Genomic DNA, 24,733 nt, shown 5'->3' with positions numbered 1-24,733 from the left:
GATCTCCCGCGTGGCAGGCAAAAATTCTACCATGGAACCACCGATGCTCTGCGAAGAATAGAATATGGAAATAATGGTATTTCACCTGAATATTTGATAATAAAACCAAATATTTCTTTGAATTATTATCTCAAATAATATTTTTAGAAGGATTTATCAATTTAACAATTATCATTTTACATACTTTTCGTAAACACAATACCGTTATGCATCAAATGACGACCAAAACATGCATCGGCCGGGAATCGAACCCGGATCTCCCGCGTTGTAGGCGAGAATTCTACCATTCAACCACCGAGGCTCTGCCGAGAGTAGAATATGGAAAAATTGTATTTCACCTGAATATTTGATAATCAAACCAAATATTTCTTTGAATTATTATCTCAAATAATATTTTTAGAAGGGTTTATCAATTTTAAAATTATCATTTTACATACTTTTTGAATTTTTTTTATTAATTTCGAAAGACCCTGAAGTAAGGATAATACAATTTAAACCCAATATCGTTATGCATCTAATGACGACCTAAACATGCATCGGCCGGGAATCGAACCCGGATCTCCCGCGTGGCAGGCGAGAAATCTACCATTGAACCACCGAGGCCCTGTAAAGAGTAGAATTTTGAAAAAATGGTATTTCACCTAAATATTTGATAATCAAACCAAATATTTCTTTGAATTATTATAGCGAATAATATTTTTGGAAGGGTTTATCAATTTAAAAATTATCATTTTACATACTTTTTGAATTTTTTTTATTAATTTCGAAAGACCCTGAAGTAAGGATAATACAATTTAAACACAATATCGTTATGCATCAAATGACGACCAAAACATGCATCGGCCGAGAATCGAACCCGGATCTCCCGCGTGGCAGGCGAGAATTCTACCATTGAACCACCGAGGCCCTGTAAAGAGTAGAATTTTGAAAAAATGGTATTTCACCTAAATATTTGATAATCAAACCAAATATTTCTTTGAATTATTATAGCGAATAATATTTTTGGAAGGGTTTATCAATTTAAAAATTATCATTTTACATACTTTTTGAATTTTTTTTATTAATTTCGAAAGACCCTGAAGTAAGGATAATACAATTTAAACACAATATCGTTATGCATCAAATGACGACCAAAACATGCATCGGCCGGGAATCGAACCCGGATCTCCCGCGTGGCAGGCGAGAATTCTACCATTGAACCACCGAGGCTCTGCCGAGAGTAGAATATGGAAAAATTGTATTTCTTCTGAATATTTGATAATCAAACCAAATATTTCTTTGAATTATCATCTCAAATAATATTTTTAGAAGGGTTTATCAATTTAAAAATTATTATTTTACATACTTTTCGTAATTTTTTTATTAATTTCGAAAGACCCTGAAGTAAGGATAATACAATTTAAACACAAAATCGTTATGAATCAAACGACGACCACAACATGCATCGGCCGGGAATCGAACCTGGATCTCCCGCGTGGCAGGCGAAAATTCTACCATGGAACCACCGATGCTCTGCCGAGAGTAGAATATGGAAAAATTGTATTTCACCTGAATATTTGATAATCAAACCAAATATTTCTTTGAATTATTATCTCAAATAATATTTTTAGAAGGGTTTATCAATTTTAAAATTATCATTTTACTTAATTTTCGTAATTTTTTAATATATTCCCAAGACCCTGACGTAAGGATAGTACAATTTAAACACCAATATCGTTATGCATCAAATGACGACCAAAACATACATCGGCCGGGAATCGAACCCGGATCTCCCGCGTGGCAGGCGAGAATTCTACCATTGAACCACCGAGGCTCTGCCAAGAGTACAATATGGAAAAATTGTATTTCACCTGAATATTTGATAATCAAACCAAATATTTCTTTGAATTATTATCTCAAATAATATTTTTAGAAGGGTTTATCAATTTAAAAAATATCATTTTACATACTTTTTGAATTTTTTTTTATTAATTTCGAAAGACCCTGAAGTAAGAATAATACAATTTAAACACAATATCGTTATGCATTAAATGACGACCAAAACATGCATCGGCCGGGAATCAACCCGGATCTCCCGCGTGGCAGGCGAGAATTCTACCATTGAACCACCGAGGCTCTTCAAAAGTAGAATATTGAAAAAATGGTATTTCACCTTAATATTTGATAATCAAACCAAATATTTCTTTGAATTATTAAAGCGAATAATATTTTTGGAAGGGTTTATCAATTTAAAAATTATCATTTTACATACTTTTTGAAATTTTTTTAATAATTTCGAAAGACCCTGAAAAAAGGATAATACAATTTAAACACAATATCGTTATGCATCAAATGACGACCAAAACATGCATCGGCCGGGAATCGAACCCGGATCTCCCGCGTGGCAGGCGAGAACTCTACCATTGAACCACCGAGGCTCTGCCGAGAGTAGAATATGGAAAAATTGTATTTCACCTGAATATTTGATAATCAAACCAAATATTTCTTTGAATTATTATCTCAAATAATATTTTTAGAAGGGTTTATCAATTTAAAAATTATTATTTTACATACTTTTCGTAATTTTTTTATTAATTTCGAAAGACCCTGAAGTAAGGATAATACAATTTAAACACAAAATCGTTATGAATCAAACGACGACCACAACATGCATCGGCCGGGAATCGAACCTGGATCTCCCGCGTGGCAGGCGAAAATTCTACCATGGAACCACCGATGCTCTGCAAAGAATAGAATATGGAAATAATGGTATTTCACCTGAATATTTGATAATAAAACCAAATATTTCTTTGAATTATTATCTCAAATAATATTTTTAGAAGGATTTATCAATTTAACAATTATCATTTTACTTAATTTTCGTAATTTTTTAATATATTCCCAAGACCCTGAAGTAAGGATAGTACAATTTAAACACAAATATCGTTATGCATCAAATGACGACCAAAACATACATCGGCCGGGAATCGAACCCGGATCTCCCGCGTGGCAGGCGAGAATTCTACCATTGAACCACCGAGGCTCTGCCAAGAGTAGAATATGGAAAAATTGTATTTCACCTGAATATTTGATAATCAAACCAAATATTTCTTTGAATTATTATCTCAAATAATATTTTTAGAAGGGTTTATCAATTTAAAAATTATCATTTTACATACTTTTTGAATTTTTTTTATTAATTTCGAAAGACCCTGAAGTAAGGATAATACAATTTAAACACAATATCGTTATGCATCAAATGACGACCAAAACATGCATCGGCCGGGAATCGAACCCGGATCTCCCGCGTGGCAGGCGAGAATTCTACCATTGAACCACCGAGGCTCTGCCGAGAGTAGAATATGGAAAAATTGTATTTCACCTGAATATTTGATAATCAAACCAAATATTTCTTTGAATTATTATCTCAAATAATATTTTTAGAAGGGTTTATCAATTTAAAAATTATCATTTTACATACTTTTTGAAATTTTTTTAATAATTTCGAAAGACCCTGAAGTAAGGATAATACAATTTAAACACAATATTGTTATGCATCAAATGACGACCAAAACATGCATCGGCCGGGAATCGAACCCGGATCTCCCGCGTGGCAGGCGAGAATTCTACCATTGAACCACCGAGGCTCTGCCGAGAGTAGAATATGGAAAAATTGTATTTCACCTCAATATTTGATAATCAAACCAAATATTTCTTTGAATTATTATCTCAAATAATATTTTTAGAAGGGTTTATCAATTTAAAAATTATCATTTTACATACTTTTTGAATTTTTTTTATTAATTTCGAAAGACCCTGAAGTAAGGATAATACAATTTAAACACAATATCGTTATGCATCAAATGACGACCAAAACATGCATCGGCCGGGAATCGAACCCGGATCTCCCGCGTGGCAGGCGAGAATTCTACCATTGAACCACCGAGGCTCTGCCGAGAGTAGAATATGGAAAATTTGTATTTCACCTGAATATTTGATAATCAAACCAAATATTTCTTTGAATTATTATCTCAAATAATATTTTTAGAAGGGTTTATCAATTTAAAAATTATCATTTTACATACTTTTTGAAATTTTTTTATTAATTTCGAAAGACCCTGAAGTAAGGATAATACAATTTAAACACAATATCGTTATGCATCAAATGACGACCAAAACATGCATCGGCCGGGAATCGAACCCGGATCTCCCGCGTGGCAGACGAGAATTCTACCATTGAACCACCGAGGCTCTGCAAAGAGTAGAATATTGAAAAAATGGTATTTGACCTAAATATTTGATAATCAAACCAAATATTTCTTTGAATTATTAAAGCGAATAATATTTTTGGAAGGGTTTATCAATTTAAAAATTATCATTTTACATACTTTTTGAAATTTTTTTATTAATTTCGAAAGACCCTGAAGTAAGGATAATACAATTTAAACACAATATCGTTATGCAACAAATGACGACCAAAACATGCATCGGCCGGGAATCGAACCCGGACCTCCCGCGTGGCAGGCGAGAATTCTACCATTGAACCACCGAGGCTCTGCCGAGAGTAGAATATGGAAAAATTGTATTTCACCTCAATATTTGATAATCAAACCAAATATTTCTTTGAATTATTATCTCAAATAATATTTTTAGAAGGGTTTATCAATTTAAAAATTATCATTTTACATACTTTTTGAAATTTTTTTAATAATTTCGAAAGACCCTGAAGTAAGGATAATACAATTTAAACACAAGATGACCCAGTCATATAGTTTTTACCGCCTTCTAGTGACAAGAATTAGTATTACTATATGCATTATAAGATGACCCCAGCTAATTTAGCATTTCGGGTTTTTTTTTCATTGTTTGTAAAATAGCATTCCTATTATGAATAAAATCAATCTAGTAATAAACTACAGTAACTTACTTATTAGGTTCATTTTAAACTTAACCTACAGAACTTTATCTTAATTAAATTACAGAATAATATTTTTTAAACTAGGGTCGGTACTGGTAAATGTGAACGATTCTATTTTTTCTTTAACATTTTGTAGCTAATTTTTGGGCGGCTTAAATTCCTTTTAAAAGGGCTCTATTTGTAGATTGAATATTGAGGATTACGATAAAAATGGTATGAACATTGTAGGAATACGTGGATGAAAGATACGAACCTATATACACACCAACTCGGACTAATCAACTTAAGTTGATGCCAATTTTAGGTGTTGCTTAATACAATACCATCGGGGAATAAGCTTAGCAAGAGTTAAAATAATCCCACGATAACAAACCTTTAATCGTTAGATAGATCACGTTTTTCACTATAAAATTGATATTAATATCTGTGGTTTCGATTCGGAATTCGATTTTAGAGTTGGAAAAAACCAGGTAAAAATTCAATTGTTTCAAGGTTAATTAGAATCCTTTTTAAGCTATTTTACTAAAAAATAAAAGTAAAAGTTATAATATTAACTTTAAAATACATCATTGACCCAAAAAAGACTCAAATTTCGCGCCATTAGTAAGTTTATCAATTTAGCGGTAAGAGGGCGGTAGCTACGACTACTTATTGGGCGGGAAAGCGAGAAAATGAGACAGCTGTTATGCGAGGTATCGAAATAAATAGGACTTCTCAACAAATTATTGAACATTTTGACTCGGGTATTGTTTTTAATTATATTATCCTATTATCACTTATCACATCTGCGTAAACTTTAATCTAGGTGCATGGATTTAGGCCCTTCGTAATGGTAGCTCCTTCAGGGTTGCCACGGAATTTTCAGAACCAAATTCCCTGACCTTTTTCTCAGATTTTCCCTGACCTTTTAGGCCGAAAAAGTGAATGTTTACTGCACGTTTCAAGTGGTTATAATTAAATAAACTCTCAACATTAAATTTTCCCATGTATTTGTTGCACCAAAACAAATAAGAAACATTTTAACTATAAATAACAGTCTAAGAGAGCATTTACTTTACAAAAACAATTCTAGACATTTTTAAGGATTAATCTAGAGTTTTCTGTGTTGAGAGAGCATGAGGAGAAACTTTCATTACTCTTTCAATAAAGACTTATTCCCAGAAGTTTTACCCACTAAATCAAATTCCCTGACTTTTCCCTGACCTTTTCGACCCATTTTTAAATTCCCTGACTTTTCCAGATTTTCCATTATTTCCAGGTACTGTGGCAACCCTGTCCTTTCCTAGGGCCTTTTTTATTCCTCCCATTTGATTATCATTGTTGTTCACATTTGGGTCCAGTGTTCATTCACTACCTCCTTCAGTATTTAGGGTCAGGGTGTTTACATTTACCAGTGATTGTTCACAATTGGGGTCCTCCGAGGGGATTGGGAAATAGGATATTGTGCAAAATTTAAGAGAGTTAAAAAGCTGAAAACAGCGAATTGTGTATAAAGAATCATATTTCATATCATGAAAGTTTCTGGTGTCTAACGTTAGCTCCACGGAAGTTATTCAAATATTTGCAAAAAGTGTCCATAATTACCAGTACCAACCCTATAGTAACTTCCTCAATCGGTTAGTTTTAAACTTAACTAAACTACATCATTATTTGTAAAGTTATCATAAACTATAGTATCATGATAATATTAATTAAATTAAAGTATAATATTAATTAAATTAAAGTATAATATTAATTAAATTAAAGTATAATATTAATTAAATTAAAGTAAATTCCTCAATTAACTTACTTGAAACATCATTATTTATAATTATCATTAATCTCACTCGTGAATTTATATTTATTTTAATCTTAATTAAATTACAGAATAATATATATTGAACTATTGTAACTTCCTCAATTTTAATTAAATTAAAGTATAATATTAATTAAATTAAAGTATAACATTTATTAAATTAAAGTATAATATTAATTAATCTACAGTGAATTCCTCAATTAACTTACTTGAAACATCATTATCTACCATTATGATCATTAATCTCACTCGTGAATATATATTTATTTTAATCTTAATTAAATTACAGAATAATATATATTGAACTATTGTAACTTCCTCAATCGGTTAATTTTAAACATCATTATTTATAAAGTTATCATTAATCTCACTTGTAAACGTGGACTGCTCGCTTAACTAAGTAGAGTAGCAGACGAGTTTTCAAGAGACGATATCATTGGTTAACTCATGGTGAACTTTGCCTGCTAATTCGTTTCTCTCTACATTCAAGACTGATAAGGTTTTAGGAAAAGAACTCTAAGCTTCAGACGTGACTTTGAGGCCGACTTAACGTCATATTAACGTGGTAGTGGGCGATTATTTAATTTCTCTCTCTTAGCGCGAAACGCCGCAAACGCGCCTAGACTCGAGATGGATTTCTATCCCAGCTTATATCTCATGAAAGCAAAGGTTTATATAAGCATTCTGTGGCGCAGTTCTAGCGTACCGGGTTTCCGAACTGTAGCGTTAACGTTGGGACGTTCGAATCCCGTCGGGGATTTGGAAATTTGCGAAATAAAATCATATGAAGCTTAGCTACCCTAGGTCCATCTGTTAGCGTTTTAGAGCATTATTTATGAATTATGAATAAATTTGAATAAATTAACGCGAAAAGGCGGGGTTAAGACGCCCAACCAGCCGTAACATAGGATATAATAGGGGGAAAAAAGGGGGTAATATAGGGGGGAAAGGCACTAAAAAAAGGGGAAAATGGGGGGGAAAGAGGGGGGAAAAGAGGGGGGAAAGGGGGAAAAAGTGGGGGTAGTAAATCTTCGGTATAAATGCATTAGTTTTTAGCCCATCAATAGATGGCGCTAAAAACTAACAATATCCTTATGCATCAAATGACGACCAAAACATGCATCGGCCGGGAATCGAACCCGGATCTCCCGCGTGGCAGGCGAGAACTCTACCATTGAACCACCGAGGCTCTGCCAAGAGTAGAATATGGAAAAATGGTATTTGACCTGAATATTTGATAATCAAACCAAATATTTCTTTGAATTATTATCTCAAATAATATTTTTAGAAGGGTTTATCAATTTAAAAATTATCATTTTACATACTTTTTGAATTTTTTTTATTAATTTCGAAAGACCCTGAAGTAAGAATAATACAATTTAAACACAATATCGTTATGCATCAAATGACGACCAAAACATGCATCGGCCGGGAATCGAACCCGGATCTCCCGCGTGGCAGGCGAGAACTCTACCATTGAACCACCGAGGCTCTGCAAAGAGTAGAATATTGAAAAAATGGTATTTCACCTAAATATTTGATAATCAAACCAAATATTTCTTTGAATTATTAAAGCGAATAATATTTTTGGAAGGGTTTATCAATTAAAAAATTATCATTTTACATACTTTTTGAATTTTTTTTATTAATTTCGAAAAACCCTGAAGTAAGGATAATACAATTTAAACACAGTATCGTTATGCAACAAATGACGACCAAAACATGCATCGGCCGGGAATCGAACCCGGACCTCCCGCGTAGCAGGCGAGAATTCTACCATTGAACCACCGAGGCTCTGCCGAGAGTAGAATATGGAAAAATTGTATTTCACCTCAATATTTGATAATCAAACCAAATATTTCTTTGAATTATTATCTCAAATATTATTTTTAGAAGGGTTTATCAATTTAAAAATTATCATTTTACATACTTTTTGAAATTTTTTTAATAATTTCGAAATACCCTGAAGTAAGGATAATACAATTTAAACACAATATCGTTATGCATCAAATGACGACCAAAACATGCATCGGCCGGGAATCGAACCCGGATCTCCCGCGTGGCAGGCGAGAACTCTACCATTGAACCACCGAGGCTCTGCCAAGAGTAAAATATGGAAAAATGGTATTTGACCTGAATATTTGATAATCAAACCAAATATTTCTTTGAATTATTATCTCAAATAATATTTTTAGAAGGGTTTATCAATTTAAAAATTATCATTTTACATACTTTTTGAATTTTTTTTATTAATTTCTAAAGACCCTGAAGTAAGGATAATACAATTTAAACACAATATCGTTATGCATCAAATGACGACCAAAACATGCATCGGCCGGGAATCGAACCCGGATCTCCCTCGTGGCAGGCGAGAATTCTACCATTGAACCACCGAGGCTCTGCTGAGAGTAGAATATGGAAAAATTGTATTTCACCTGTATATTTAATAATCAAACCAAATATTTCTTTGAATTATTATCTCAAATAATATTTTTAGAAGGGTTTATCAATTTAAAAATTATCATTTTACATACTTTTTGAAATTTTTTTAATAATTTCGAAAGATCCTGAAGTAAGGATAATACAATTTAAACACAATATCGTTATGCATCAAATGACGACCAAAACATGCATCGGCCGGGAATCGAACCCGGATCTCCCGCGTGGCAGGCGAGAACACTACCATTGAACCACCGAGGCTCTGCCAAGAGTAAAATATGGAAAAATGGTATTTGACCTGAATATTTGATAATCAAACCAAATATTACTTTGAATTATTATCTCAAATAATATTTTTAGAAGGGTTTATCAATTTAAAAATTATCATTTTACATACTTTTTGAATTTTTTTTATTAATTTCGAAAGACCCTGAAGTAAGGATAATACAATTTAAACACAATATCGTTATGCATCAAATGACGACCAAAACATGCATCGGCCGGGAATCGAACCCGGATCTCCCGCGTGGCAGGCGAGAACTCTACCATTGAACCACCGAGGCTCTGCCAAGAGTAGAATATGGAAAAATGGTATTTGACCTGAATATTTGATAATCAAACCAAATATTTCTTTGAATTATTATCTCAAATAATATTTTTAGAATTGTTTATCAATTTAAAAATTATCATTTTACATACTTTTTGAATTTTTTTTATTAATTTCGAAAGACCCTGAAGTAAGAATAATACAATTTAAACACAATATCGTTATGCATCAAATGACGACCAAAACATGCATCGGCCGGGAATCGAACCCGGATCTCCCGCGTGGCAGGCGAGAATTCTACCATTGAACCACCGATGCTCTGCAAAGAGTAGAATATGGAAAGAATGGTATTGCACCTGAATATTTGATAATCAAACCAAATATTTCTTTGAATTATTATAGCGAATAATATTTTTGGAAGGGTTTATCAATTTAAAAATTATCATTTTACATACTTTTTGAAATTTTTTTAATAATTTCGAAAGATCCTGAAGTAAGGATAATACAATTTAAACACAATATCGTTATGCATCAAATGACGACCAAAACATGCATCGGCCGGGAATCGAACCCTGATCTCCCGCGTGGCAGGCGAGAACACTACCATTGAACCACCGAGGCTCTGCCAAGAGTAAAATATGGAAAAATGGTATTTGACCTGAATATTTGATAATCAAACCAAATATTTCTTTGAATTATTATCTCAAATAATATTTTTAGAAGGGTTTATCAATTTAAAAATTATCATTTTACATACTTTTTGAATTTTTTTTATTAATTTCGAAAGACCCTGAAGTAAGGATAATACAATTTAAACACAATATCGTTATGCATCAAATGACGACCAAAACATGCATCGGCCGGGAATCGAACCCGGATCTCCCGCGTGGCAGGCGAGAACTCTACCATTGAACCACCGAGGCTCTGCCAAGAGTAGAATATGGAAAAATGGTATTTGACCTGAATATTTGATAATCAAACCAAATATTTCTTTGAATTATTATCTCAAATAATATTTTTAGAATTGTTTATCAATTTAAAAATTATCATTTTACATACTTTTTGAATTTTTTTTATTAATTTCGAAAGACCCTGAAGTAAGAATAATACAATTTAAACACAATATCGTTATGCATCAAATGACGACCAAAACATGCATCGGCCGGGAATCGAACCCGGATCTCCCGCGTGGCAGGCGAGAATTCTACCATTGAACCACCGATGCTCTGCAAAGAGTAGAATATGGAAAGAATGGTATTGCACCTGAATATTTGATAATCAAACCAAATATTTCTTTGAATTATTATAGCGAATAATATTTTTGGAAGGGTTTATCAATTTAAAAATTATCATTTTACATACTTTTTGAAATTTTTTTATTAATTTCGAAAGACCCGGAAGTAAGGATAATACAATTTAAACACAATATCGTTATGCATCAAATGACGACCAAAACATGCATCGGCCGGGAATCGAACCCGGATCTCCCTTGTGGCAGGCGAGAATTCTACCATTGAACCACCGAGGCTCTGCAAAGAGTAGAATATTGAAAAAATGGTATTTCACCTAAATATTTGATAATCAAACCAAATATTTCTTTGAATTATTAAAGCGAATAATATTTTTGGAGGGGTTTATCAATTTAAAAATTATCATTTTACATACTTTTTGAAATTTTTTTATTAATTTCGAAAGACCCTGAAGTAAGGATAATACAATTTAAACACAATATCGTTATGCAACAAATGACGACCAAAACATGCATCGGCCGGGAATCGAACCCGGACCTCCCGCGTGGCAGGCGAGAATTCTACCATTGAACCACCGAGGCTCTGCCGAGAGTAGAATATGGAAAAATTGTATTTCACCTCAATATTTGATAATCAAACCAAATATTTCTTTGAATTATTATCTCAAATAATATTTTTAGAAGGGTTTATCAATTTAAAAATTATCATTTTACATACTTTTTGAAATTTTTTTAATAATTTCGAAATACCCTGAAGTAAGGATAATACAATTTAAACACAATATCGTTATGCATCAAATGACGACCAAAACATGCATCGGCCGGGAATCGAACCCGGATCTCCCGCGTGGCAGGCGAGAATTCTACCATTGAACCACCGAGGCTCTGCAAAGAGCAGAATTTTGAAAAAATGGTATTTCACCTAAATATTTGATAATCAAACCAAATATTTCTTTGAATTATTATAGCGAATAATATTTTTGGAAGGGTTTATCAATTTAAAAATGATCATTTTACATACTTTTTGAATTTTTTTATTAATTTCGAAAGACCCTAAAGTAAGGATAATACAATTTAAACACAATATCGTTATGCATCAAATGACGACCAAAACATGCATCGGCCGGGAATCGAACCTGGATCTCCCACGTGGCAGGCGAGAATTCTACCATTGAACCACCGAGGCTCTGCAAAGAGTAGAATTTTGAAGAAATGGTATTTCACCTAAATATTTGATAATCAAACCAAATATTTCTTTGAATTATTATAGCGAATAATATTTTTGGAAGGGTTTATCAATTAAAAAATGATCATTTTACATACTTTTTGAATTTTTTTTATTAATTTCGAAAGACCCTGAAGTAAGGATAATACAATTTAAACACAATATCGTTATGCATCAAATGACGACCAAAACATGCATCGGCCGGGAATCGAACCCGGATCTCCCGCGTGGCAGGCGAGAATTCTACCATTGAACCACCGAGGCTCTGCCGAGAGTAGAATATGGAAAAATTGTATTTCACCTGGCTCTGCCGAGAGTAGAATATGGAAAAATTTTATTTCACCTGAATATTTGATAATCAAACCAAATATTTCTTTGAATTATTATCTCAAATAATATTTTTAGAAGGGTTTATCAATTTAAAAATTATCATTTTACATACTTTTTGAATTTTTTTTATTAATTTCGAAAGACCCTGAAGTAAGGATAATAAAATTTAAACACAATATCGTTATGCATCAAATGACGACCAAAACATGCATCGGCCGGGAATCGAACCCGGATGTCCCGCCTGGCAGACGAGAATTCTACCATTGAACGACCGAGGCTCTGCCGAGAGTAGAATATGGAAAAATTGTATTTCACCTGAATATTTGATAATCAAACTAAATATTTCTTTGAATTATTATCTCAAATAATATTTTAGAAGGGTTTATCAATTTAAAAATTATCATTTTACATACTTTTTGAATTTTTTTTATTAATTTCGAAAGACCCTGAAGTAAGGATAATAAAATTTAAACACAATATCGTTATGCATCAAATGACGACCAAAACATGCATCGGCCGGGAATCGAACCCGGATCTCCCGCGTGGCAGACGAGAATTCTACCATTGAACGACCGAGGCTCTGCCGAGAGTAGAATATGGAAGAATGGTATTTCACCTAAATATTTGATAATCAAACCAAATATTCCTTTGAATTATTATAGCGAATAATATTTTTGGAAGGGTTTATCAATTTAAAAATGATCATTTTACATACTTTTTGAATTTTTTTTATTAATTTCGAAAGACCCTGAAGTAAGGATAATACAATTTAAACACAATATCGTTATGCATCAAATGACGACCAAAACATGCATCGGCCGGGAATCGAACCTGGATCTCCCGCGTGGCAGGCGAGAATTCTACCATTGAACCACCGAGGCTCTGCAAAGAGTAGAATTTTGAAGAAATGGTATTTCACCTAAATATTTGATAATCAAACCAAATATTTCTTTGAATTATTATAGCGAATAATATTTTTGGAAGGGTTTATCAATTAAAAAATGATCATTTTACATACTTTTTGAATTTTTTTTATTAATTTCGAAAGACCCTGAAGTAAGGATAATACAATTTAAACACAATATCGTTATGCATCAAATGACGACCAAAACATGCATCGGCCGGGAATCGAACCCGGATCTCCCGCGTGGCAGGCGAGAATTCTACCATTGAACCACCGAGGCTCTGCCGAGAGTAGAATATGGAAAAATTGTATTTCACCTGGCTCTGCCGAGAGTAGAATATGGAAAAATTTTATTTCACCTGAATATTTGATAATCAAACCAAATATTTCTTTGAATTATTATCTCAAATAATATTTTTAGAAGGGTTTATCAATTTAAAAATTATCATTTTACATACTTTTTGAATTTTTTTTATTAATTTCGAAAGACCCTGAAGTAAGGATAATAAAATTTAAACACAATATCGTTATGCATCAAATGACGACCAAAACATGCATCGGCCGGGAATCGAACCCGGATCTCCCGCCTGGCAGACGAGAATTCTACCATTGAACGACCGAGGCTCTGCCGAGAGTAGAATATGGAAAAATTGTATTTCACCTGAATATTTGATAATCAAACTAAATATTTCTTTGAATTATTATCTCAAATAATATTTTAGAAGGGTTTATCAATTTAAAAATTATCATTTTACATACTTTTTGAATTTTTTTTATTAATTTCGAAAGACCCTGAAGTAAGGATAATAAAATTTAAACACAATATCGTTATGCATCAAATGACGACCAAAACATGCATCGGCCGGGAATCGAACCCGGATCTCCCGCGTGGCAGACGAGAATTCTACCATTGAACGACCGAGGCTCTGCCGAGAGTAGAATATGGAAGAATGGTATTTCACCTAAATATTTGATAATCAAACCAAATATTCCTTTGAATTATTATAGCGAATAATATTTTTGGAAGGGTTTATCAATTTAAAAATGATCATTTTACATACTTTTTGAATTTTTTTTATTAATTTCGAAAGACCCTGAAGTAAGGATAATACAATTTAAACACAATATCGTTATGCATCAAATGACGACCAAAACATGCATCGGCCGGGAATCGAACCTGGATCTCCCGCGTGGCAGGCGAGAATTCTACCATTGAACCACCGAGGCTCTGCAAAGAGTAGAATTTTGAAGAAATGGTATTTCACCTAAATATTTGATAATCAAACCAAATATTTCTTTGAATTATTATAGCGAATAATATTTTTGGAAGGGTTTATCAATTTAAAAATGATCATTTTACATACTTTTTGAATTTTTTTTATTAATTTCGAAAGACCCTGAAGTAAGGATAATACAATTTAAACACAATATCGTTATGCATCAAATGACGACCAAAACATGCATCGGCCGGGAATCGAACCCGGATCTCCCGCGTGGCAGGCGAGAATTCTACCATTGAACCACCGAGGCTCTGCCGAGAGTAGAATATGGAAAAATTGTATTTCACCTGGCTCTGCCGAGAGTAGAATATGGAAAAATTTTATTTCACCTGAATATTTGATAATCAAACCAAATATTTCTTTGAATTATTATCTCAAATAATATTTTTAGAAGGGTTTATCAATTTAAAAATTATCATTTTACATACTTTTTGAATTTTTTTTATTAATTTCGAAAGACCCTGAAGTAAGGATAATAAAATTTAAACACAATATCGTTATGCATCAAATGACGACCAAAACATGCATCGGCCGGGAATCGAACCCGGATCTCCCGCCTGGCAGACGAGAATTCTACCATTGAACGACCGAGGCTCTGCCGAGAGTAGAATATGGAAAAATTGTATTTCACCTGAATATTTGATAATCAAACTAAATATTTCTTTGAATTATTATCTCAAATAATATTTTTAGAAGGGTTTATCAATTTAAAAATTATCATTTTACATACTTTTTGAATTTTTTTTATTAATTTCGAAAGACCCTTAAGTAAGGATAATAAAATTTAAACACAATATCGTTATGCATCAAATGACGACCAAAACATGCATCGGCCGGGAATCGAACCCGGATCTCCCGCGTGGCAGACGAGAATTCTACCATTGAACGACCGAGGCTCTGCCGAGAGTAGAATATGGAAAATTTGTATTTCACCTGAATATTTGATAATCAAACCAAATATTTCTTTGAATTATTATCTCAAATAATATTTTTAGAAGGGTTTATCAATTTAAAAATTATCATTTTACATACCTTTTGAATTCTTTTTATTAATTTCGAAAGACCCTGAAGTAAGGATAATACAATTTAAACACAATATCGTTATGCATCAAATGACGACCAAAACATGCGTCGGCCGGGAATCGAACCTGGATCTCCCGCGTGGCAGGCGAGAATTCTACCATTGAACCACCGAGGCTCTGCAAAGAGTAGAATTTTGAAAAAATGGTATTTCACCTAAATATTTGATAATCAAACCAAATATTTCTTTGAATTATTATAGCGAATAATATTTTTGGAAGGGTTTATCAATTTAAAAATGATCATTTTACATACTTTTTGAATTTTTTTATTAATTTCGAAAGACCCTAAAGTAAGGATAATACAATTTAAACACAATATCGTTATGCATCAAATGACGACCAAAACATGCATCGGCCGGGAATCGAACCTGGATCTCCCGCGTGGCAGGCGAGAATTCTACCATTGAACCACCGAGGCTCTGCAAAGAGTAGAATTTTGAAAAAATGGTATTTCACCTAAATATTTGATAATCAAACCAAATATTTCTTTGAATTATTATAGCGAATAATATTTTTGGAAGGGTTTATCAATTTAAAAATGATCATTTTACATACTTTTTGAATTTTTTTATTAATTTCGAAAGACCCTAAAGTAAGGATAATACAATTTAAACACAATATCGTTATGCATCAAATGACGACCAAAACATGCATCGGCCGGGAATCGAACCCGGATCTCCCGCGTGGCAGGCGAGAATTCTACCATTGAACCACCGAGGCTCTGCCGAGAGTAGAATATGGAAAAATTGTATTTCACCTGGCTCTGCCGAGAGTAGAATATGGAAAAATTTTATTTCACCTGAATATTTGATAATCAAACCAAATATTTCTTTGAATTATTATCTCAAATAATATTTTTAGAAGGGTTTATCAATTTAAAAATTATCATTTTACATACTTTTTGAATTTTTTTTATTAATTTCGAAAGACCCTGAAGTAAGGATAATAAAATTTAAACACAATATCGTTATGCATCAAATGACGACCAAAACATGCATCGGCCGGGAATCGAACCCGGATCTCCCGCCTGGCAGACGAGAATTCTACCATTGAACGACCGAGGCTCTGCCGAGAGTAGAATATGGAAAAATTGTATTTCACCTGAATATTTGATAATCAAACTAAATATTTCTTTGAATTATTATCTCAAATAATATTTTAGAAGGGTTTATCAATTTAAAAATTATCATTTTACATACTTTTTGAATTTTTTTTATTAATTTCGAAAGACCCTGAAGTAAGGATAATAAAATTTAAACACAATATCGTTATGCATCAAATGACGACCAAAACATGCATCGGCCGGGAATCGAACCCGGATCTCCCGCGTGGCAGACGAGAATTCTACCATTGAACGACCGAGGCTCTGCCGAGAGTAGAATATGGAAGAATGGTATTTCACCTAAATATTTGATAATCAAACCAAATATTCCTTTGAATTATTATAGCGAATAATATTTTTGGAAGGGTTTATCAATTTAAAAATGATCATTTTACATACTTTTTGAATTTTTTTTATTAATTTCGAAAGACCCTGAAGTAAGGATAATACAATTTAAACACAATATCGTTATGCATCAAATGACGACCAAAACATGCATCGGCCGGGAATCGAACCTGGATCTCCCGCGTGGCAGGCGAGAATTCTACCATTGAACCACCGAGGCTCTGCAAAGAGTAGAATTTTGAAGAAATGGTATTTCACCTAAATATTTGATAATCAAACCAAATATTTCTTTGAATTATTATAGCGAATAATATTTTTGGAAGGGTTTATCAATTTAAAAATGATCATTTTACATACTTTTTGAATTTTTTTTATTAATTTCGAAAGACCCTGAAGTAAGGATAATACAATTTAAACACAATATCGTTATGCATCAAATGACGACCAAAACATGCATCGGCCGGGAATCGAACCCGGATCTCCCGCGTGGCAGGCGAGAATTCTACCATTGAACCACCGAGGCTCTGCCGAGAGTAGAATATGGAAAAATTGTATTTCACCTGGCTCTGCCGAGAGTAGAATATGGAAAAATTTTATTTCACCTGAATATTTGATAATCAAACCAAATATTTCTTTGAATTATTATCTCAAATAATATTTTTAGAAGGGTTTATCAATTTAAAAATTATCATTTTACATACTTTTTGAATTTTTTTTATTAATTTCGAAAGACCCTGAAGTAAGGATAATAAAATTTAAACACAATATCGTTATGCATCAAATGACGACCAAAACATGCATCGGCCGGGAATCGAACCCGGATCTCCCGCCTGGCAGACGAGAATTCTACCATTGAACGACCGAGGCTCTGCCGAGAGTAGAATATGGAAAAATTGTATTTCACCTGAATATTTGATAATCAAACTAAATATTTCTTTGAATTATTATCTCAAATAATATTTTTAGAAGGGTTTATCAATTTAAAAATTATCATTTTACATACTTTTTGAATTTTTTTTATTAATTTCGAAAGACCCTTAAGTAAGGATAATAAAATTTAAACACAATATCGTTATGCATCAAATGACGACCAAAACATGCATCGGCCGGGAATCGAACCCGGATCTCCCGCGTGGCAGACGAGAATTCTACCATTGAACGACCGAGGCTCTGCCGAGAGTAGAATATGGAAAATTTGTATTTCACCTGAATATTTGATAATCAAACCAAATATTTCTTTGAATTATTATCTCAAATAATATTTTTAGAAGGGTTTATCAATTTAAAAATTATCATTTTACATACCTTTTGAATTCTTTTTATTAATTTCGAAAGACCCTGAAGTAAGGATAATACAATTTAAACACAATATCGTTATGCATCAAATGACGACCAAAACATGCGTCGGCCGGGAATCGAACCTGGATCTCCCGCGTGGCAGGCGAGAATTCTACCATTGAACCACCGAGGCTCTGCAAAGAGTAGAATTTTGAAAAAATGGTATTTCACCTAAATATTTGATAATCAAACCAAATATTTCATTGAATTATTATAGCGAATAATATTTTTGGAAGGGTTTATCAATTTAAAAATGATCATTTTACATACTTTTTGAATTTTTTTATTAATTTCGAAAGACCCTAAAGTAAGGATAATACAATTTAAACACAATATCGTTATGCATCAAATGACGACCAAAACATGCATCGGCCGGGAATCGAACCTGGATCTCCCGCGTGGCAGGCGAGAATTCTACCATTGAACCACCGAGGCTCTGCAAAGAGTAGAATTTTGAAAAAATGGTATTTCACCTAAATATTTGATAATCAAACCAAATATTTCTTTGAATTATTATAGCGAATAATATTTTTGGAAGGGTTTATCAATTTAAAAATTATCATTTTACATACTTTTTGAATTTTTTTTATTAATTTCGAAAGACCCTGAAGTAAGGATAATACAATTTAAACACAATATCGTTATGCATCAAATGACGACCAAAACATGCATCGGCCGGGAATCGAACCTGGATCTCCCGCGTGGCAGGCGAGAATTCTACCATTGAACCACCGAGGCTCTGCAAAGAGTAGAATTTTGAAAAAATGGTATTTCACCTAAATATTTGATAATCAAACCAAATATTCCTTTGAATTATTATAGCGAATAATATTTTTGGAAGGGTTTATCAATTTAAAAATGATCATTTTACATACTTTTTGAATTTTTTTTATTAATTTCGAAAGACCCTGAAGTAAGGATAATACAATTTAAACACAATATCGTTATGCATCAAATGACGACCAAAACATGCATCGGCCGGGAATCGAACCCGGATCTCCCGCGTGGTAGGCGAGAATTCTACCATTCAACCACCGAGGCTCTGCCGAGAGTAGAATATGGAAAAAGTGTATTTCACCTGAATATTTGATAATCAAACCAAATATTTCTTTGAACTATTATCTCAAATAATATTTTTAGAAGGGTTTATCAATTTTAAAATTATCATTTTACATACTTTTTGAATTTTTTTTATTAATTTCGAAAGACCCTGAAGTAAGGATAATACAATTTAAACCCAATATCGTTATGCATCTAATGACGACCAAAACATGCATCGGCCGGGACTCGAACCCGGATCTCCCGCGTGGCAGGCGAGAATTCTACCATTGAACCACCGAGGCTCTGTAAAGAGTAGAATTTTGAAAAAATGGTATTTCACCTAAATATTTGATAATCAAACCAAATATTTCTTTGAATTATTATAGCGAATAATATTTTTGGAAGGGTTTATCAATTTAAAAATTATCATTTTACATACTTTTTGAATTGTTTTTATTAATTTCGAAAGACCCTGAAGTAAGGATAATACAATTTAAACACAATATCGTTATGCATCAAATGACGACCAAAACATGCATCGGCCGGGAATCGAACCCGGATCTCCTGCGTGGTAGGCGAGAATTCTACCATTCAACCACCGAGGCTCCGCCGAGAGTAGAATATGGAAAAATTGTATTTCACCTGAATATTTGATAATCAAACCAAATATTTCTTTGAATTATTATCTCAAATAATATTTTTAGAAGGGTTTATCAATTTTAAAATTATCATTTTACATACTTTTTGAATTTTTTTTTATTAATTTCGAAAGACCCTGAAGTAAGGATAATACAATTTAAACACAATATCGTTATGCATCAAATGACGACCAAAACATGCATCGGCCGGGAATCGAACCCGGATCTCCCGCCTGGCAGACGAGAATTCTACCATTGAACGACCGAGGCTCTGCCGAGAGTAGAATATGGAAAAATTGTATTTCACCTGAATATTTGATAATCAAACTAAATATTTCTTTGAATTATTATCTCAAATAATATTTTTAGAAGGGTTTATCAATTTAAAAATTATCATTTTACATACTTTTTGAATTTTTTTTATTAATTTCGAAAGACCCTTAAGTAAGGATAATAAAATTTAAACACAATATCGTTATGCATCAAATGACGACCAAAACATGCATCGGCCGGGAATCGAACCCGGATCTCCCGCGTGGCAGACGAGAATTCTACCATTGAACGACCGAGGCTCTGCCGAGAGTAGAATATGGAAAATTTGTATTTCACCTGAATATTTGATAATCAAACCAAATATTTCTTTGAATTATTATCTCAAATAATATTTTTAGAAGGGTTTATCAATTTAAAAATTATCATTTTACATACCTTTTGAATTCTTTTTATTAATTTCGAAAGACCCTGAAGTAAGGATAATACAATTTAAACACAATATCGTTATGCATCAAATGACGACCAAAACATGCGTCGGCCGGGAATCGAACCTGGATCTCCCGCGTGGCAGGCGAGAATTCTACCATTGAACCACCGAGGCTCTGCAAAGAGTAGAATTTTGAAAAAATGGTATTTCACCTAAATATTTGATAATCAAACCAAATATTTCTTTGAATTATTATAGCGAATAATATTTTTGGAAGGGTTTATCAATTTAAAAATGATCATTTTACATACTTTTTGAATTTTTTTATTAATTTCGAAAGACCCTAAAGTAAGGATAATACAATTTAAACACAATATCGTTATGCATCAAATGACGACCAAAACATGCATCGGCCGGGAATCGAACCTGGATCTCCCGCGTGGCAGGCGAGAATTCTACCATTGAACCACCGAGGCTCTGCAAAGAGTAGAATTTTGAAAAAATGGTATTTCACCTAAATATTTGATAATCAAACCAAATATTTCTTTGAATTATTATAGCGAATAATATTTTTGGAAGGGTTTATCAATTTAAAAATTATCATTTTACATACTTTTTGAATTTTTTTTATTAATTTCGAAAGACCCTGAAGTAAGGATAATACAATTTAAACACAATATCGTTATGCATCAAATGACGACCAAAACATGCATCGGCCGGGAATCGAACCTGGATCTCCCGCGTGGCAGGCGAGAATTCTACCATTGAACCACCGAGGCTCTGCAAAGAGTAGAATTTTGAAAAAATGGTATTTCACCTAAATATTTGATAATCAAACCAAATATTCCTTTGAATTATTATAGCGAATAATATTTTTGGAAGGGTTTATCAATTTAAAAATGATCATTTTACATACTTTTTGAATTTTTTTTATTAATTTCGAAAGACCCTGAAGTAAGGATAATACAATTTAAACACAATATCGTTATGCATCAAATGACGACCAAAACATGCATCGGCCGGGAATCGAACCCGGATCTCCCGCGTGGTAGGCGAGAATTCTACCATTCAACCACCGAGGCTCTGCCGAGAGTAGAATATGGAAAAAGTGTATTTCACCTGAATATTTGATAATCAAACCAAATATTTCTTTGAACTATTATCTCAAATAATATTTTTAGAAGGGTTTATCAATTTTAAAATTATCATTTTACATACTTTTTGAATTTTTTTTATTAATTTCGAAAGACCCTGAAGTAAGGATAATACAATTTAAACCCAATATCGTTATGCATCTAATGACGACCAAAACATGCATCGGCCGAGAATCGAACCCGGATCTCCCGCGTGGCAGGCGAGAATTCTACCATTGAACCACCGAGGCTCTGTAAAGAGTAGAATTTTGAAAAAATGGTATTTCACCTAAATATTTGATAATCAAACCAAATATTTCTTTGAATTATTATAGCGAATAATATTTTTGGAAGGGTTTATCAATTTAAAAATTATCATTTTACATACTTTTTGAATTGTTTTTATTAATTTCGAAAGACCCTGAAGTAAGGATAATACAATTTAAACACAATATCGTTATGCATCAAATGACGACCAAAACATGCATCGGCCGGGAATCGAACCCGGATCTCCTGCGTGGTAGGCGAGAATTCTACCATTCAACCACCGAGGCTCCGCCGAGAGTAGAATATGGAAAAATTGTATTTCACCTGAATATTTGATAATCAAACCAAATATTTCTTTGAATTATTATCTCAAATAATATTTTTAGAAGGGTTTATCAATTTTAAAATTATCATTTTACATACTTTTTGAATTTTTTTTATTAATTTCGAAAGACCCTGAAGTAAGGATAATACAATTTAAACACAATATCGTTATGCATCAAATGACGACCAAAACATGCATCGGCCGGGAATCGAACCCGGATCTCCCGCCTGGCAGACGAGAATTCTACCATTGAACGACCGAGGCTCTGCCGAGAGTAGAATATGGAAAAATTGTATTTCACCTGAATATTTGATAATCAAACTAAATATTTCTTTGAATTATTATCTCAAATAATATTTTTAGAAGGGTTTATCAATTTAAAAATTATCATTTTACATACTTTTTGAATTTTTTTTATTAATTTCGAAAGACCCTTAAGTAAGGATAATAAAATTTAAACACAATATCGTTATGCATCAAATGACGACCAAAACATGCATCGGCCGGGAATCGAACCCGGATCTCCCGCGTGGCAGACGAGAATTCTACCATTGAACGACCGAGGCTCTGCCGAGAGTAGAATATGGAAAATTTGTATTTCACCTGAATATTTGATAATCAAACCAAATATTTCTTTGAATTATTATCTCAAATAATATTTTTAGAAGGGTTTATCAATTTAAAAATTATCATTTTACATACCTTTTGAATTCTTTTTATTAATTTCGAAAGACCCTGAAGTAAGGATAATACAATTTAAACACAATATCGTTATGCATCAAATGACGACCAAAACATGCGTCGGCCGGGAATCGAACCTGGATCTCCCGCGTGGCAGGCGAGAATTCTACCATTGAACCACCGAGGCTCTGCAAAGAGTAGAATTTTGAAAAAATGGTATTTCACCTAAATATTTGATAATCAAACCAAATATTTCTTTGAATTATTATAGCGAATAATATTTTTGGAAGGGTTTATCAATTTAAAAATGATCATTTTACATACTTTTTGAATTTTTTTATTAATTTCGAAAGACCCTAAAGTAAGGATAATACAATTTAAACACAATATCGTTATGCATCAAATGACGACCAAAACATGCATCGGCCGGGAATCGAACCTGGATCTCCCGCGTGGCAGGCGAGAATTCTACCATTGAACCACCGAGGCTCTGCAAAGAGTAGAATTTTGAAAAAATGGTATTTCACCTAAATATTTGATAATCAAACCAAATATTTCTTTGAATTATTATAGCGAATAATATTTTTGGAAGGGTTTATCAATTTAAAAATTATCATTTTACATACTTTTTGAATTTTTTTTATTAATTTCGAAAGACCCTGAAGTAAGGATAATACAATTTAAACACAATATCGTTATGCATCAAATGACGACCAAAACATGCATCGGCCGGGAATCGAACCTGGATCTCCCGCGTGGCAGGCGAGAATTCTACCATTGAACCACCGAGGCTCTGCAAAGAGTAGAATTTTGAAAAAATGGTATTTCACCTAAATATTTGATAATCAAACCAAATATTCCTTTGAATTATTATAGCGAATAATATTTTTGGAAGGGTTTATCAATTTAAAAATGATCATTTTACATACTTTTTGAATTTTTTTTATTAATTTCGAAAGACCCTGAAGTAAGGATAATACAATTTAAACACAATATCGTTATGCATCAAATGACGACCAAAACATGCATCGGCCGGGAATCGAACCCGGATCTCCCGCGTGGTAGGCGAGAATTCTACCATTCAACCACCGAGGCTCTGCCGAGAGTAGAATATGGAAAAAGTGTATTTCACCTGAATATTTGATAATCAAACCAAATATTTCTTTGAACTATTATCTCAAATAATATTTTTAGAAGGGTTTATCAATTTTAAAATTATCATTTTACATACTTTTTGAATTTTTTTTATTAATTTCGAAAGACCCTGAAGTAAGGATAATACAATTTAAACCCAATATCGTTATGCATCTAATGACGACCAAAACATGCATCGGCCGAGAATCGAACCCGGATCTCCCGCGTGGCAGGCGAGAATTCTACCATTGAACCACCGAGGCTCTGTAAAGAGTAGAATT

The 24,733-nt window shown here is 32.9% G+C and overlaps 56 non-coding genes across 56 annotated transcripts; all 56 read right to left on the bottom strand.

Moving 5' to 3' along the window:
- Window positions 1-230: 230 nt before the first annotated feature.
- Window positions 231-301, bottom strand: TRNAC-ACA (transfer RNA cysteine (anticodon ACA)). The gene has a single exon. It is a non-coding gene; the product is annotated as a tRNA-Cys (tRNA).
- A 231-nt stretch (window positions 302-532) lies between these two features.
- On the bottom strand, window positions 533-603 carry TRNAG-GCC (transfer RNA glycine (anticodon GCC)). The gene has a single exon. It is a non-coding gene; the product is annotated as a tRNA-Gly (tRNA).
- Window positions 604-835: 232 nt separating this feature from the next.
- TRNAG-GCC (transfer RNA glycine (anticodon GCC)) lies at window positions 836-906 on the bottom strand. Its single transcript has one exon. It is a non-coding gene; the product is annotated as a tRNA-Gly (tRNA).
- Window positions 907-1,138: 232 nt separating this feature from the next.
- On the bottom strand, window positions 1,139-1,209 carry TRNAG-GCC (transfer RNA glycine (anticodon GCC)). Its single transcript has one exon. It is a non-coding gene; the product is annotated as a tRNA-Gly (tRNA).
- Window positions 1,210-1,742: 533 nt separating this feature from the next.
- On the bottom strand, window positions 1,743-1,813 carry TRNAG-GCC (transfer RNA glycine (anticodon GCC)). Its single transcript has one exon. It is a non-coding gene; the product is annotated as a tRNA-Gly (tRNA).
- A 533-nt stretch (window positions 1,814-2,346) lies between these two features.
- TRNAG-GCC (transfer RNA glycine (anticodon GCC)) lies at window positions 2,347-2,417 on the bottom strand. Its single transcript has one exon. It is a non-coding gene; the product is annotated as a tRNA-Gly (tRNA).
- A 534-nt stretch (window positions 2,418-2,951) lies between these two features.
- On the bottom strand, window positions 2,952-3,022 carry TRNAG-GCC (transfer RNA glycine (anticodon GCC)). The gene has a single exon. It is a non-coding gene; the product is annotated as a tRNA-Gly (tRNA).
- A 231-nt stretch (window positions 3,023-3,253) lies between these two features.
- Window positions 3,254-3,324, bottom strand: TRNAG-GCC (transfer RNA glycine (anticodon GCC)). Its single transcript has one exon. It is a non-coding gene; the product is annotated as a tRNA-Gly (tRNA).
- A 231-nt stretch (window positions 3,325-3,555) lies between these two features.
- On the bottom strand, window positions 3,556-3,626 carry TRNAG-GCC (transfer RNA glycine (anticodon GCC)). Its single transcript has one exon. It is a non-coding gene; the product is annotated as a tRNA-Gly (tRNA).
- A 231-nt stretch (window positions 3,627-3,857) lies between these two features.
- TRNAG-GCC (transfer RNA glycine (anticodon GCC)) lies at window positions 3,858-3,928 on the bottom strand. The gene has a single exon. It is a non-coding gene; the product is annotated as a tRNA-Gly (tRNA).
- Window positions 3,929-4,159: 231 nt separating this feature from the next.
- Window positions 4,160-4,230, bottom strand: TRNAG-GCC (transfer RNA glycine (anticodon GCC)). Its single transcript has one exon. It is a non-coding gene; the product is annotated as a tRNA-Gly (tRNA).
- A 232-nt stretch (window positions 4,231-4,462) lies between these two features.
- On the bottom strand, window positions 4,463-4,533 carry TRNAG-GCC (transfer RNA glycine (anticodon GCC)). Its single transcript has one exon. It is a non-coding gene; the product is annotated as a tRNA-Gly (tRNA).
- A 3,277-nt stretch (window positions 4,534-7,810) lies between these two features.
- On the bottom strand, window positions 7,811-7,881 carry TRNAG-GCC (transfer RNA glycine (anticodon GCC)). The gene has a single exon. It is a non-coding gene; the product is annotated as a tRNA-Gly (tRNA).
- Window positions 7,882-8,112: 231 nt separating this feature from the next.
- TRNAG-GCC (transfer RNA glycine (anticodon GCC)) lies at window positions 8,113-8,183 on the bottom strand. Its single transcript has one exon. It is a non-coding gene; the product is annotated as a tRNA-Gly (tRNA).
- Window positions 8,184-8,415: 232 nt separating this feature from the next.
- TRNAS-GCU (transfer RNA serine (anticodon GCU)) lies at window positions 8,416-8,486 on the bottom strand. The gene has a single exon. It is a non-coding gene; the product is annotated as a tRNA-Ser (tRNA).
- A 231-nt stretch (window positions 8,487-8,717) lies between these two features.
- Window positions 8,718-8,788, bottom strand: TRNAG-GCC (transfer RNA glycine (anticodon GCC)). Its single transcript has one exon. It is a non-coding gene; the product is annotated as a tRNA-Gly (tRNA).
- Window positions 8,789-9,019: 231 nt separating this feature from the next.
- TRNAG-GCC (transfer RNA glycine (anticodon GCC)) lies at window positions 9,020-9,090 on the bottom strand. Its single transcript has one exon. It is a non-coding gene; the product is annotated as a tRNA-Gly (tRNA).
- A 533-nt stretch (window positions 9,091-9,623) lies between these two features.
- Window positions 9,624-9,694, bottom strand: TRNAG-GCC (transfer RNA glycine (anticodon GCC)). The gene has a single exon. It is a non-coding gene; the product is annotated as a tRNA-Gly (tRNA).
- Window positions 9,695-9,925: 231 nt separating this feature from the next.
- On the bottom strand, window positions 9,926-9,996 carry TRNAG-GCC (transfer RNA glycine (anticodon GCC)). Its single transcript has one exon. It is a non-coding gene; the product is annotated as a tRNA-Gly (tRNA).
- A 534-nt stretch (window positions 9,997-10,530) lies between these two features.
- Window positions 10,531-10,601, bottom strand: TRNAG-GCC (transfer RNA glycine (anticodon GCC)). The gene has a single exon. It is a non-coding gene; the product is annotated as a tRNA-Gly (tRNA).
- Window positions 10,602-10,832: 231 nt separating this feature from the next.
- TRNAG-GCC (transfer RNA glycine (anticodon GCC)) lies at window positions 10,833-10,903 on the bottom strand. The gene has a single exon. It is a non-coding gene; the product is annotated as a tRNA-Gly (tRNA).
- Window positions 10,904-11,438: 535 nt separating this feature from the next.
- Window positions 11,439-11,509, bottom strand: TRNAG-GCC (transfer RNA glycine (anticodon GCC)). The gene has a single exon. It is a non-coding gene; the product is annotated as a tRNA-Gly (tRNA).
- Window positions 11,510-11,740: 231 nt separating this feature from the next.
- On the bottom strand, window positions 11,741-11,811 carry TRNAG-GCC (transfer RNA glycine (anticodon GCC)). Its single transcript has one exon. It is a non-coding gene; the product is annotated as a tRNA-Gly (tRNA).
- Window positions 11,812-12,042: 231 nt separating this feature from the next.
- Window positions 12,043-12,113, bottom strand: TRNAG-GCC (transfer RNA glycine (anticodon GCC)). Its single transcript has one exon. It is a non-coding gene; the product is annotated as a tRNA-Gly (tRNA).
- Window positions 12,114-12,345: 232 nt separating this feature from the next.
- TRNAG-GCC (transfer RNA glycine (anticodon GCC)) lies at window positions 12,346-12,416 on the bottom strand. Its single transcript has one exon. It is a non-coding gene; the product is annotated as a tRNA-Gly (tRNA).
- Window positions 12,417-12,990: 574 nt separating this feature from the next.
- TRNAG-GCC (transfer RNA glycine (anticodon GCC)) lies at window positions 12,991-13,061 on the bottom strand. The gene has a single exon. It is a non-coding gene; the product is annotated as a tRNA-Gly (tRNA).
- Window positions 13,062-13,292: 231 nt separating this feature from the next.
- On the bottom strand, window positions 13,293-13,363 carry TRNAG-GCC (transfer RNA glycine (anticodon GCC)). The gene has a single exon. It is a non-coding gene; the product is annotated as a tRNA-Gly (tRNA).
- Window positions 13,364-13,595: 232 nt separating this feature from the next.
- On the bottom strand, window positions 13,596-13,666 carry TRNAG-GCC (transfer RNA glycine (anticodon GCC)). The gene has a single exon. It is a non-coding gene; the product is annotated as a tRNA-Gly (tRNA).
- Window positions 13,667-14,240: 574 nt separating this feature from the next.
- Window positions 14,241-14,311, bottom strand: TRNAG-GCC (transfer RNA glycine (anticodon GCC)). Its single transcript has one exon. It is a non-coding gene; the product is annotated as a tRNA-Gly (tRNA).
- A 231-nt stretch (window positions 14,312-14,542) lies between these two features.
- On the bottom strand, window positions 14,543-14,613 carry TRNAG-GCC (transfer RNA glycine (anticodon GCC)). The gene has a single exon. It is a non-coding gene; the product is annotated as a tRNA-Gly (tRNA).
- A 232-nt stretch (window positions 14,614-14,845) lies between these two features.
- TRNAG-GCC (transfer RNA glycine (anticodon GCC)) lies at window positions 14,846-14,916 on the bottom strand. Its single transcript has one exon. It is a non-coding gene; the product is annotated as a tRNA-Gly (tRNA).
- Window positions 14,917-15,491: 575 nt separating this feature from the next.
- Window positions 15,492-15,562, bottom strand: TRNAG-GCC (transfer RNA glycine (anticodon GCC)). Its single transcript has one exon. It is a non-coding gene; the product is annotated as a tRNA-Gly (tRNA).
- Window positions 15,563-15,793: 231 nt separating this feature from the next.
- On the bottom strand, window positions 15,794-15,864 carry TRNAG-GCC (transfer RNA glycine (anticodon GCC)). The gene has a single exon. It is a non-coding gene; the product is annotated as a tRNA-Gly (tRNA).
- A 231-nt stretch (window positions 15,865-16,095) lies between these two features.
- TRNAG-GCC (transfer RNA glycine (anticodon GCC)) lies at window positions 16,096-16,166 on the bottom strand. Its single transcript has one exon. It is a non-coding gene; the product is annotated as a tRNA-Gly (tRNA).
- Window positions 16,167-16,397: 231 nt separating this feature from the next.
- On the bottom strand, window positions 16,398-16,468 carry TRNAG-GCC (transfer RNA glycine (anticodon GCC)). The gene has a single exon. It is a non-coding gene; the product is annotated as a tRNA-Gly (tRNA).
- Window positions 16,469-17,042: 574 nt separating this feature from the next.
- TRNAG-GCC (transfer RNA glycine (anticodon GCC)) lies at window positions 17,043-17,113 on the bottom strand. Its single transcript has one exon. It is a non-coding gene; the product is annotated as a tRNA-Gly (tRNA).
- A 231-nt stretch (window positions 17,114-17,344) lies between these two features.
- TRNAG-GCC (transfer RNA glycine (anticodon GCC)) lies at window positions 17,345-17,415 on the bottom strand. Its single transcript has one exon. It is a non-coding gene; the product is annotated as a tRNA-Gly (tRNA).
- A 232-nt stretch (window positions 17,416-17,647) lies between these two features.
- Window positions 17,648-17,718, bottom strand: TRNAG-GCC (transfer RNA glycine (anticodon GCC)). Its single transcript has one exon. It is a non-coding gene; the product is annotated as a tRNA-Gly (tRNA).
- Window positions 17,719-18,293: 575 nt separating this feature from the next.
- On the bottom strand, window positions 18,294-18,364 carry TRNAG-GCC (transfer RNA glycine (anticodon GCC)). Its single transcript has one exon. It is a non-coding gene; the product is annotated as a tRNA-Gly (tRNA).
- Window positions 18,365-18,595: 231 nt separating this feature from the next.
- On the bottom strand, window positions 18,596-18,666 carry TRNAG-GCC (transfer RNA glycine (anticodon GCC)). The gene has a single exon. It is a non-coding gene; the product is annotated as a tRNA-Gly (tRNA).
- Window positions 18,667-18,897: 231 nt separating this feature from the next.
- TRNAG-GCC (transfer RNA glycine (anticodon GCC)) lies at window positions 18,898-18,968 on the bottom strand. Its single transcript has one exon. It is a non-coding gene; the product is annotated as a tRNA-Gly (tRNA).
- A 232-nt stretch (window positions 18,969-19,200) lies between these two features.
- Window positions 19,201-19,271, bottom strand: TRNAG-GCC (transfer RNA glycine (anticodon GCC)). Its single transcript has one exon. It is a non-coding gene; the product is annotated as a tRNA-Gly (tRNA).
- A 232-nt stretch (window positions 19,272-19,503) lies between these two features.
- TRNAG-ACC (transfer RNA glycine (anticodon ACC)) lies at window positions 19,504-19,574 on the bottom strand. Its single transcript has one exon. It is a non-coding gene; the product is annotated as a tRNA-Gly (tRNA).
- A 231-nt stretch (window positions 19,575-19,805) lies between these two features.
- On the bottom strand, window positions 19,806-19,876 carry TRNAG-GCC (transfer RNA glycine (anticodon GCC)). The gene has a single exon. It is a non-coding gene; the product is annotated as a tRNA-Gly (tRNA).
- Window positions 19,877-20,713: 837 nt separating this feature from the next.
- Window positions 20,714-20,784, bottom strand: TRNAG-GCC (transfer RNA glycine (anticodon GCC)). The gene has a single exon. It is a non-coding gene; the product is annotated as a tRNA-Gly (tRNA).
- Window positions 20,785-21,015: 231 nt separating this feature from the next.
- On the bottom strand, window positions 21,016-21,086 carry TRNAG-GCC (transfer RNA glycine (anticodon GCC)). The gene has a single exon. It is a non-coding gene; the product is annotated as a tRNA-Gly (tRNA).
- A 231-nt stretch (window positions 21,087-21,317) lies between these two features.
- On the bottom strand, window positions 21,318-21,388 carry TRNAG-GCC (transfer RNA glycine (anticodon GCC)). Its single transcript has one exon. It is a non-coding gene; the product is annotated as a tRNA-Gly (tRNA).
- Window positions 21,389-21,620: 232 nt separating this feature from the next.
- TRNAG-GCC (transfer RNA glycine (anticodon GCC)) lies at window positions 21,621-21,691 on the bottom strand. The gene has a single exon. It is a non-coding gene; the product is annotated as a tRNA-Gly (tRNA).
- Window positions 21,692-21,923: 232 nt separating this feature from the next.
- Window positions 21,924-21,994, bottom strand: TRNAG-ACC (transfer RNA glycine (anticodon ACC)). The gene has a single exon. It is a non-coding gene; the product is annotated as a tRNA-Gly (tRNA).
- Window positions 21,995-22,225: 231 nt separating this feature from the next.
- Window positions 22,226-22,296, bottom strand: TRNAG-GCC (transfer RNA glycine (anticodon GCC)). The gene has a single exon. It is a non-coding gene; the product is annotated as a tRNA-Gly (tRNA).
- Window positions 22,297-23,132: 836 nt separating this feature from the next.
- On the bottom strand, window positions 23,133-23,203 carry TRNAG-GCC (transfer RNA glycine (anticodon GCC)). The gene has a single exon. It is a non-coding gene; the product is annotated as a tRNA-Gly (tRNA).
- A 231-nt stretch (window positions 23,204-23,434) lies between these two features.
- On the bottom strand, window positions 23,435-23,505 carry TRNAG-GCC (transfer RNA glycine (anticodon GCC)). Its single transcript has one exon. It is a non-coding gene; the product is annotated as a tRNA-Gly (tRNA).
- Window positions 23,506-23,736: 231 nt separating this feature from the next.
- Window positions 23,737-23,807, bottom strand: TRNAG-GCC (transfer RNA glycine (anticodon GCC)). Its single transcript has one exon. It is a non-coding gene; the product is annotated as a tRNA-Gly (tRNA).
- A 232-nt stretch (window positions 23,808-24,039) lies between these two features.
- On the bottom strand, window positions 24,040-24,110 carry TRNAG-GCC (transfer RNA glycine (anticodon GCC)). Its single transcript has one exon. It is a non-coding gene; the product is annotated as a tRNA-Gly (tRNA).
- A 232-nt stretch (window positions 24,111-24,342) lies between these two features.
- On the bottom strand, window positions 24,343-24,413 carry TRNAG-ACC (transfer RNA glycine (anticodon ACC)). Its single transcript has one exon. It is a non-coding gene; the product is annotated as a tRNA-Gly (tRNA).
- Window positions 24,414-24,644: 231 nt separating this feature from the next.
- Window positions 24,645-24,715, bottom strand: TRNAG-GCC (transfer RNA glycine (anticodon GCC)). Its single transcript has one exon. It is a non-coding gene; the product is annotated as a tRNA-Gly (tRNA).
- Between the last annotated feature and the right edge of the window lie 18 nt (window positions 24,716-24,733).

This window comes from Phalangium opilio, unplaced genomic scaffold, assembly GCF_054372755.1.
Source record: "Phalangium opilio isolate 3A_F unplaced genomic scaffold, DU_Popi_V2 ptg000002l_1, whole genome shotgun sequence".
In the NCBI taxonomy this organism is placed as follows: domain Eukaryota; kingdom Metazoa; phylum Arthropoda; class Arachnida; order Opiliones; family Phalangiidae; genus Phalangium; species Phalangium opilio.
Note: the sequence above shows the minus strand (reverse complement) of the source record. Positions and strands in the feature narration are given on the sequence as shown.